This window comes from Urocampus carinirostris, chromosome 6 (genome assembly GCF_059441175.1).
Source record: "Urocampus carinirostris isolate Australia breed hairy pipefish chromosome 6, RoL_Ucar_1.0, whole genome shotgun sequence".
NCBI lineage: Eukaryota > Metazoa > Chordata > Actinopteri > Syngnathiformes > Syngnathidae > Urocampus > Urocampus carinirostris.
Window position 1 is genome coordinate 38,294,082 of NC_142354.1, and position 9,191 is coordinate 38,303,272.

General features: G+C 38.9%; 1 non-coding gene across 1 annotated transcript; it reads left to right on the forward strand.

The window, feature by feature from the left end:
• The first annotated feature begins 9,109 nt into the window (after window positions 1-9,109).
• Window positions 9,110-9,191, forward strand: trnas-gcu (transfer RNA serine (anticodon GCU)). The gene has a single exon. It is a non-coding gene; the product is annotated as a tRNA-Ser (tRNA).

Consider the following 9,191-nt stretch of genomic DNA (forward strand, 5'->3'; position numbering starts at 1 on the left):
CATCATTCGTAATATAATGCATCAAAGCAAGTGAGCCGTTTGAGAGCCGGCTCTCTTGAATGAGTTGAGCCAAAAAAGCCGGTTCTCTAAAAAGAGACGGACTTTTCACCACACAACTCGAGATTGGCGTGCAGACGAAAAGTCGAACCGCGAGACCAAAACAACATCTGCCGGATCTGCCTGACAAAAAGTTTGGAGTGCGGTAAATCTCTGTTTAAAAAAAAAAATTAATCGGGTAATAATGACAATTTTGTGTCAAAAATGTTGCGTCCCAGGGACGCACATTGATTTGAGACTATGCGTCCCCAGAAAAATGATGCGTCTAGGACGGGCAAACGAGAAGACTGACACAGTGATGAATTTAGCTAGATGATATCTTTACCCACCAATCCATTGGTCCTCAGAGTTCAGAAGTTCAAATGTATAGTTTTTAGCAAGATGTAAAAACATACCAAGGAAGTTCAATAGACATCCTGGTAATAAAGCAACCATAGAAAGAGTAGACAAAAGGGAAAAAACACAAGTAGTTCAATTATGATTGGTACATGAAAAAATACAAATATAGGGCGCTTTTATTTGTTGTTTTTTTCTGTTTTCTACTAAATTAGTCCACACAGAGGTGGCACAAAGGCTGGGTGGTTAGCGCGCAGTCCCACGGTGGGTTTGATTCCAGCTACCGCGGCCTACCTCTGCGAAATTTGCATGTTCTCCCTGTGCCTATTACGGGCACTACAGTTTCCTTCCATATTTCAAAAACATGCATGGTAGGTTAATTGGCAGGTTTAAAGTTTCCTAGTGCAAGTGGATTGTATGTCTCCATGTGCTGGCAACCAGTTCAGGGTGTCCCTTGCCCACTCCCCAAAGTCAGCTGGAATGGGCTCCAGCACCCCTGCGACCCTAGGGAGAATAAACAGCCACAAAATGGATGGATGGATAGTCCGCATGGTTTTCCATCCATTCATCCATGAAATATGCTTGCACAACATTGAAAAACCAAGCTATTTATTTATGGAATAATTTAGAAAAGATGATGACCTTAAATGTCACTCCATCCATCCTTTATCTGCACCGTTTATCCTCAGTAGGGTCGCGGGGGGTTCTGGAGCCCATCCCAGGCATCTTAGGGCAATGGGCAGGGGACACCCTGAACTGGTTGCCACCCAGGGCAAGCAGAGACGGACAACTCACTCGCTCATTCAGACTTAGGGACAATTTACACTGGCCAATTAACCTGACATGCATGGTTTTTTTTTGGACCGTGGGAGAAAACAACATGCAAACTCCGCATGGGAAGGCTGGATCTTAGACCTCCATACTGTGATGCTGCGCTCTAAGCAGCCAGGGATGGGTAGGGTTACTTTAACTGGATTACTTTCAATTACTTTTGGATGACTCCAATACCAAATATGCTAATAAAAGACAAAAGAAACTAAATATGAATAAAACGATGACTCACAACACGTGGTAAGCTTTCTCTCCTGGCTTTGATCTCTTTGATCTCCAGCAAAACTAACATAAAATGCGACAGAAAACAATGAAAATAAATCCAAACAGCTTGCGAACATCATTTTTGCCGTTCCATGTGTTCCATTACTCCCCAAGCCTGCACAAAATGTAGTAATTGTATTCATATTTAGTTTCTTTTGTCTTTTATTAGCATATTTGGTATTGAAGTAATCCAAAAGTAATTGAAAGTAATCCAGTTAAAGTAACCCTACCTAACCCTGTAAGCACCCATCCGCCATGCCGCCAATCCGCATAATTCCACTACTGTTTAATAAACAGCAGTGGTAATACACTTTCTTTGCTTTTTTATTTTTTCCCAAATGCACAGTTGATAAACACTACAAGTGATTACATCTTATTAAAAAAAATATTGAGGAAGAAAATCTTCAATAATCCTTTTATAATCAAATCTTAAAACCCTAAATCATAATTTTACCGTGAGCCTCCGAAAAGACCCCCAGCCCTCCAGGTCAGGCTCACTTTTAAGTGAGGTCAAGTCATGTTTATTTGTATAGCCCTTATTCACAAAGAGTCTCAAAGGGCTGCACAGATTATTGCATATCACAGAGTACTATTACAGACTATTATTACACCATCCCCTGATCTAAAACCTACATGAGGGCAAGGAAAAACTCAAAAACCTCAACATGAGGAAAATGAAGAAACCTAGAGAAGGGACCGCACATGAGGTAATCCCCCTTCCAAGATGGATGTTGTAGTAACAAATAATACAAAGATATTGTCAACAAAAAACATGGGTTATTCATATGCTATAGGGTAATTTTCTAGTCAGGCACCTGTCAGAATGTTTTTTTTCTACAATGTAGCCCCCAAGCTAATGAAGTTGGACAGTCCTGAGCTATTGGTTGAAGGTTTGACAGGTAATAAAAACAGGGATTTGAATATATACAAAGTGAACCATAGAGTAATCTCATCTCATCTCATTAACTACACCGCTTATCCTCAGTAGGGTCGCGGGGGTGCTGGAGCCCATCCCAGCTATCATCGGCCAGTGGGCAGGGGACACCCTGAACTTGTTGCCAGCCAATCGCAGGGCACACAGGGACAGACAACTCGCTCATTCACACCTAGGGACATTTCGGACCGGCCAATTAACCTGAAATGCATGTCTTTGGAATGTGGGAGGAAACCGGAGTGCCCGGAAGAAACCCACGCAAGCACGGGGAGAACATACAAACTCCGCACAGGAAATCCGGTAGCTGGATTTGAACCCACACAGGAGGTTCCCAAGGCCTTAGAACTGTGCCGCACACACGCTAACCACTGCGCCGCCGTGCTGCCACACCCGTAGAGTAAAGTTAGTTGTTAAATTTCTGAGACTCTCGCACACCAACAGAGATACCTGCTCTCGCCACTGTCGTGATTGCCAATTTGAAGCACCTGCGGTGGCTTGATTAGCACCAACAGCCCGGACAGCTGATTGGTGGACACTCCCTTTTTAAACCCCCGGCTTCCTCTTGGTGGCTGTCAGATCGTTGCGAACTGTTGCCTTCTGCTTAGTTAGCCTTCTCATCCGACTCCGTTTTTGCTTAGCCTTTTCCTGTCTGATCTTCATTACTGACCTGTTTCTGGACCTGTTTACGCACCGTTCTGCCTGCCCCTGTTACCGACCTTGATCACGAACTCGATATCGCCTTTATTCTCCAGTTTCAGCCAACGAATTACTATTTCCGCCTGTCTCCGTCCGACACGGAAGTGTCACTCCCGCCTCGCTCGCTCCTGTTGTCCGTCAGCCTTCGGATCAAGCGAGCAAGCCTCATTCTCTCTCTCTTTTCAAATTAAAACTAAGAAAACGAGCGCTATCTCACACTAATGTAAAATGGTACTCATGTCTATGTTTCTTGCACATGTTGACTGCACTATGTTTACTGCTCACCTTGCACAATGTGGACCATTTTCTCATCTCATCTCATTAGCCGTACCGCTTATCCTCATTAGGGTCGCCATCTCCGGGCAGTGGGCAGGGGACACCCTGAACTGGTTGCCAGCCAATCGCAGGGCACACAGGTACAGACAACTCATTCGCTCATTCACACCTAGGGACAATTTGGACCGGCCAATTCACCTGAAATGCATGTTTTTGGAATGTGGGAGGAAACCGGAGTGCCCGGAGGAAACCCACGCAAGCACGGGGAGAACATACAAACTCCGCACAGTGTGGACCATTTTTTAAAAACATTTTTTTATTTTTATTTGTTTATTTATTTTTTTCTGCAGTATGATGACTATGTTTGCACCAATGCATATGTTGACTTTTTTTTTTGCACTATGATGACTTTTGCACCAAATGCAAAATTGCACAACCCTTACGATACCAACTGTATGTAACATCCCACATGCCGACATTTCTTGTGTAAATTTTGTGTAAATTATAACTATAACCTTATCTCCCTTGTTTTATAACCTTATCTTCTCTGTTCTTTTATCTTCTTGGCTCTTTACCTCACTGTGAATGTGTGAAACTGGAGTGTCATGCCCAATTTCATTGCCACAATATGTTAACCCATTTTGTAACAATGACAATAAAGGTATATTCTATTCTATTCTATTGAGTCCTGTATCTGTTTCTGGTCTGTGACAGCCACAGCATCATTTTCATTTATTATCAGTCTTATGATTGTTTTTCCATCAATTTGTGAAGTCTTAGGAAGGGGATGTCTGCCGTGGTTCAATCAGACTAAATATCCTCCTTCACAATAGTCGTTGATGCTGTCAAAACACGATGGGGTGGGAGGGAAACACGCAAGTCATTCCTGAACTAATAAGCAAACTTTGATGGCAGTTCAAACAGGCGTCAAGGTGGCCGGTCCATTCTGTGTCTGAAATCGTAGACCAGGTCAAAACAGCAAATACAAAAGAGGAAGTCGCGCGAGGAAAGACAGCCTTTGACAGCAGGAATTTTCATTGTCTATGGAAAACAATTGTGTTCATTCCAGGTTGTTATTTCAAACACTTCACCAACCCGAGTAGACATTGGAAAGACATTTCAACATAGCTGTATGTTTATTATGCATTTTAAGGCGTGTACGACGTACAAGAAAATCTGTACGGAAAAAGGCAAATTTGTCAATGACGGGTACCATCCGGTACACACCGACTATCACGAAACGGCAAATCATTCGAGTCAAACGAGTTCGCCGCGGTAGCCTCTATCTCTGTATCGTTTTTTTCCCGTTGTAAACGAAGCGAGCGGTTTGATGCTACTGTGCGTATGGGTCTGCTGCCTGGGGATTTCCCATCATGCATCATTCCGTGGTAGTTGTGTAGTGAAAGGAAGTCCGTCTCTTTTTAGAGAACCGGCTTTTCCGGCTCAACTTATTAAAGAGAGCCGGCTCTCAAACGGCTCACTTGCTTTGAAGCATTATATTACGAATTATTATGTTGTATAAAGAAGTTAAGAAAAAAAGGAAGTATAGAAGGAGAAAATGAAAAAAGACAGGTTTGAGGTTATCCCTTGAATCGGTATATTACCAACAATAATTTAATGCAGAAAATGAATTAATAATTTGAATAAGAAAATGTATTATTCAACTTAATTATATTTGCATCCATTTTTACTTCTACAGTGAACGTCCAAGCTACTTCATTTTTGAACTTTTTTATAATAAACCTCATAAATGCAGATTATTTCATTTCATTTTAATGTTGAGCAACTCAGTATCTCACAACAAAATGTTAATTGACAATATATATGATATAACGGAACACATGTACAATATAACATGTTAAACTACATAAATAAACACGTTTGAAAAAAAATGGTGTAAGATTATTTTGTATTTTGTAAGGGAAAATACGACAGTTTGTAAGGGCATGGAGCCCTGGAGGTTGACACAAACAAATAATTGAATTCATATTTTAAACCTGATAAACTAACGTTCAATACATGATAGGTCTGTTTTATTCATTTTTGTTTCTCATTTGCACATAATACAATGTTTTTCTATGATGCTTTGTTCAAAGGTGATCGAACTTGTAAAATGATTAGATAATGTCTCCCTCTTGTGGTACGATATTGTAACAGTGGTTCTGCAGAATTACAGCTGGGAAGTGCTCTAATCCAAGCTGGAGATGTATTTCAATGTCATTTGATTTGGTTATTTTGTTGTTTTCTACTTTTTAATTTTATACAACCGAAATAATGTTGTGTGTAGTGTTCTGATACAATTCACTGTAACATAATAACCTTATTTGAACCGAGGCACTCTTTTCTTATTATTGAAACATATCGAGGCATACCGTCCAATTGAAAATGTCTAAAATTCATTTTAGCACCATTGACTTATGTATTTATTTGTTTATTAATTTTTGTAATTGTTTTGAATTTATTTATTTATTTGTGTGATTTCAATCTTAAATGATCACATTGACAGTATAAGTTTTTCTTTGTGGCCCAAGAGATAATACATGTTATTCCTTTTGGTTAATACTTTTTCGTAATTTGGGATTTTTACTCAAATTTTACCTGTTTTACTCTTTTTGTTTGTTAATAACCAAAATTACACTTAAAATGAGCAAAATGATCAATTCGAAAGAAACCATTTTAATACGCTCTAACTTTTGGGGTTTTTGAAAAAAATAATAAAATAACTAAATAACTACTAACTTTATTTTATTTTATGTATCTTGTTTTTTGTAGCGCAATCTCAAACAGCTTCTCGACATATAGAACGTTACTTAATGCATTTTCCTGAACTACCTCATGAGCGCATAATTACTATAAAAAGTTATTTTAAATGTAATCTGCTGCTGCCTACTGAGTTGTAAAATTTTTAGTTACCTGAGATACTGAACAATATATAAAGATAGACTTGGACAATTTCCTGAGGCAAACTAGTCAAGGTCTCACGGCACACTTTGCCACAGGAAGTCTACATATGCACTGTGCAGGGTTGGGTAGGGTTACTTTAACTTGATTACTTTCAATTAATTTTGGATTACCGTACTCCAATACAAAATATGCTAATAAAAGACAAAATAATCTAGATATGAATAAAATAATGACTCGCAACACGTGGTAAGCTTTCTCTCCTGGCTTTGATCTCTTTGATCACCGGCAAAACTAACATAAAATGCGACAGAAACAAAATGAAAATAAATCCAAACAGCTTGCCAACATCATTTTTGCGAACCAGCGACCTCCCAGTCTCAAAGCGGGCACACTACCATCTAGGCTACTGAGCTGGTGGGTAGATATGGACATATATTCGACCCAAAAACCCTTCATTTATTGTCATTGTCATACAGGTCAATAATATTGCCTTATTCCTGTCCGTCACCCCTCTTGAGGGATATGACTAGGGTAGGTAGATAGATGGATGGATAGATAGATGGATAGATAGTGAAGGATTTTATACATTTGACTGTAAAGGATTTTATACGATTGACTACAAATTACATTTAACGCAATAGATATTTACTGACTGTGCCTTTATTCAATGAGCAGTGAAAGGTCAGGGCAGGCTGGTGGAGGATGTTGTTTCATGCATTTTCTCATTCAAAAAAAAAATCTTTATCTTTGTTGTCTCCCCCAAAAAGTTTTTTGTCATTTATTTAGTTCGGTATTTTCATTCATGCATTTTATCTTGAAAATTGTCTTGTATTTTGTCGTGTATTTAGTCATGTATGTTGTTGTGTATTTCATCATGTATTTTGTCATTTATTTTGCCACCAAACAATGTCATTCAAATAGGAGGTGGCCCAATAGATGAAAACTAAGCCAGTTAAACTCACTCCCTCATTTGAATAGCATTTTGTTGTAGCAAAATAGATGACATAATACTTTTCAAAATACATGAAAAATTAAATAACAAAGCACATCAAAAAAACACCTGACATGAATGAATAAATACATGCATACATTGCATTTCATCTAACCATTATCTGCGCCGCTTGTCCTCATTAGGATCGCGGTGGTGCTGGAGCCAAACCTATAGCCATATTCGGGCAGTGGGCAAGGGACACCCTTAACTGGTTGCTAGACAGTTGCAGTACATTGCATTAATGTCGTACATTTAGGTAATAGGTGATTTATATATGTGTTCATTTATTTATCTATTTATCTATCTACCTTGGTCATATCCCTCAAGAGGGGTGACCGACAGCAAGACAAACACATACAATAACAAAGAAAATAAAAGGTGAAAAAAAAGCAAAAACACACACAAAAATTTTTGGACCATGGCCAACCCAATTGCCCAAACACCCAAACAAGTTAGGCACCTCGGCACCCAAGTTGGTCATGCTTTCGTCTCTCCAGATGAAATGGGACACAAGAAAGCGGCCATGTCACTCGGGTCAGGGTGACACAATACACTCTTTTGTTCAACAGCAGGCCCCGACAGCTTTCACTGGTTTACCCCTGCCGCATCATACGGGTGCCCAGCCCATCCTTAAGAACGTGTCCACAATCCCACTATCCTTTCATAACACCTCTCCACTCCTTCCTATCACCAACAACTTCCTATCACCATCAATATCCTCCTACTGAGGCGAATTTTTCTACCGGAAGCTGATTCGACTTTAACAGTAATATAACATTTTTATTATCAGCGTGTATTTTATATAATATATATTCAATAACACATATTTAATAATAATTAATTCTTAGTGTTGTTGAGTTAAATAATAAAGAAAGTATTTAACCAAGGAAAGTCAATGCTTCTAAAGTTTAACTTATGTGCGAACTAAATTACTGTACTTTAAATGTGAACTGGTCATGTAAGCCACTATTTTCATCCATTTTACTTGCATTCTTAAAAAAAGAACAGAATTTTACTCATTACCGGCGTTGTATAATGAAGTCGCTTGGACGTTCACTGTAGAAGGAAAGAATACATGCAAATATAATTAAGTAGAATAATAAATTTTCTTATTCAAATTATGAATTCATTTTCTGCATTCAATTATTGTTGGTAATATACTGATTAAAGGGATAACCACAAACCAGTCTTTTTTCATTTTCTCCTTTTACACTTCCTTCTTTTCTTAACTTCTATATACAACATAATAATTCGTAATATAATGCATCAAAGCAAGTGAGCCGTTTGAGGGCCGGCTCTCTTTAATGAGTTGAGCCGAAAAAGCCGGTTCTCTAAAAAAAACGGACTTCCTTTCACAACACAACTACCACATGAAATCTGATGTTTTTTAAGACTGTTCACGTGTGATCGGAATGATGCATGATGGGAAATCCCCAGGCGACAGATGTGTATACCGGATGGTACCCATCATTGACAAATTTGCGTTTTTCCGTACAGATTTCCTTGTACGTCGTACACGTCTTAAAATACATAATAAACGTACTTCGTACGGCAAAAACATAGAAGTTGACAGGTATGCGTATAATTACAATTTTATGTTACTGTTTACTGTATAGTCGAATCAGCCTCCGGTGGGAAAATTCGCTTGAGTAGAGAAATATGGCAGAACAACGATGTACCCAATTTTAAATGATAAAAAAACGTGTAACGTACAGTAAAGGCGTACAAATTTAAAGTTTTTTTTGTAGGAATTTAATTATTTATCCATACTGTATATTTATTTATATATTATTTTAAGTTGATGAACATGGATGGACAACGACGAGGTGGCCGAGTGGTTAAGGCGATGGAATGCTAATCCATTGTGCTCTGCACGCGTGGGTTCGAATCCCATCCTCGTCG